Genomic DNA, 2,601 nt, shown 5'->3' on the forward strand with positions numbered 1-2,601 from the left:
CTATCAAATTGACCAATTTGTAAAAACACACATTATGCTACAAATGATATACCATATTAAAGTGCAATCATAATGCTTTAAAATGATGCCTAAATGACTGTCATAACTTGAAAACTGTCTATGTTATTTGCAGCCGTTTTGGAACCTTAAATTACCGCGTTTTTAAAGCTGTGAAAATAATTCTACCGATCTATCCAATTAGCCACTTTCTAAAAATATATTATGCAACAAATTATATACCAAAACTAATGGTAACTATAATGCAATAAAAATAAATATAAACGACTGCTATAACATGAAAACTATAAAAGATATTTGCAACCATATTGGAGCCTTAAATTACCGCATTTCCAAACCTGTACCAATAAATATACAGATCTATCTAATTTTTCGAAAACTTTATTATGCCACAAATTATACACCAAATCAAAGTGCAACTGTAATGCTTTAAAATGGTGCATAAACGACTGTCCTGGCATGAAAACTGTCAAAGTTATTTGCAACCATATCGGAACCTCAAATCACAGCGTTTTTAAACATAGAAAAACAATTCTACTGATCCTTCAAATTGACCACTTTTTAGACGAACACATAATGCCACAAATGATATTGTAAAAAATGTATTAAAATAAAAATACAAAATTTACTGGTGAATGCTACAAGACCGCGAGTGGTTGTAAAGCACTCTTACGAATCTTGAATAACACTAATTTAATTTTTAAAACTAAAAACTTAAGAACCATTAAACAAAATCTTAAAACTAACTTAGAACTAAGATAAGACCTCATGCACTCTTTTTATGCATTCAATCTTATCAATTTCATATTCTCATTTAAGGATGGGTTTTCAAGTGCGCTAGTGATAAGAATATGATCTATTTCTAATAATATCTCATAATGTCTATGCGTTACATAAACAAGAGAATTAATGTGCATCTTAGTGCTAGCATTCTTATCATTACTAAAGGTCATAAAGAACTAAACGATAAATATTAATTTGTAACTCAAGTGAACTAATCGAATAGTTTTTATGACCAACCCATTCACCAAAATAAGATTTTAAACTATGTTCAAATATGTTTGAACATTTTGCCAGGGGAAATACTAAATTTATGTATAATTATTTTGTGTAAATATGTATATAGTAATTTATGAATACTTATGTATAATGAACCGGTACAGAATTGGCATGACTTTCTCTTCCTATACTTGTAGCAGTAGTAGCCAGGAACCCACAACCACAGCTTAGCTCTCTTCTCCAGGCTCGCTTTCTTCATTTCAGAATCTCCATCAAGATACTCTTTTTCATCCGCTGGATTATTATCTTTGTTTGCGTAAGATAACGTTTCGTCACCAGTATCGATAGTAACATCTTCGGCTAATTTGTCACTTCCTTCTTTATCGATAGCCCCAGTTTTATTACAAAAAATTTTATTATCGCCATTATTTCCTTTAGCATCATTGTCATCTTCGGCATTTTTATTATTTGTATTAATACACACTTTTGCACAGGCTATAGTGGAAGACACATCGTCTATGTTGGCTTCAGTTCTAATATCAATAGTATTAGTTTCATCAGCATTATTATTAGCATTTTCAGCAGCATATTTAACTTCAGTTTTGATATTGTTGAGTTGTTTACCTAGTGCATCTTTTTCATCAACTATAGTATTATAATAAGCGCTCGAAACATCAATTACAGCAAGGGGAGTTTCCAAAACAACACCAGTACTCCCTCTTTTATCTTCTTCATTATCTCCAACTTCATTTCTCATGGCTTCTTCAACGATTGATTCATGAACACCATATTGAGCAGAAGCACCCAAGAATATGTTGTCACCATCATAAAATCCTGCATAGTGAGGACTTGCCGGGGAAATGTTAGCAGGAACATTAGACAAAGCACTAACTGAATCGGTTTTTTCAGAGTGTTCAATTGTTAAAATAAATCTGTATTTGTAATAAGATTCATTATTCTCGTCTTCTGCTTCTTTACTAATTTTTGCTCTTCTCTGCCTTAGCAATTGGAGTACTTTTTCGTATTCGACATTTGATCTGTGCCACTGAATCATTATGTCCATTTCGAACATATCGCACTAAGAATAGCAATATTCCAATAGCTTCATAGAGTTGCTCAACTCTATAATTTTTTCGTCAATATCGCTTACAGAATTAAATAAATTTATAACTCTCTTGATCGTTCCATTTTCTTTTCAATTTCCCAAAATTTGTTCCCATGTGAAAGAGAAGCAAATTTTGGGCATTCTTGAAATTCATGTTCTCCACGATAGCAACACGTGCATAGATTAAATGTTACCTTCTTAAACACTTCTGTGCTTTGTTTATTCTCTTCTTTTTGTTGTTTAGAATTAGTATCTTCCTCATGCAGATAATCTTCCTTAACGGCAACCACCGTCTGATCATCATCATAATTTTCCGTTACCTCATTTTTATCGCAACAGTCTTCATTATGCTCCCTTGGAGCACTTTTTAACTCACGTGGAGTTTTTTCCTGGTTTCTTGAACCCTGTTCTGGCATAAATGTCATTTCCAGCTCTCGTGGAGCTTTCATTATCTCATTTTTTGCTCTATTGGAGCATTT

This window comes from Lucilia cuprina, chromosome 2 (assembly GCF_022045245.1).
Source record: "Lucilia cuprina isolate Lc7/37 chromosome 2, ASM2204524v1, whole genome shotgun sequence".
In the NCBI taxonomy this organism is placed as follows: domain Eukaryota; kingdom Metazoa; phylum Arthropoda; class Insecta; order Diptera; family Calliphoridae; genus Lucilia; species Lucilia cuprina.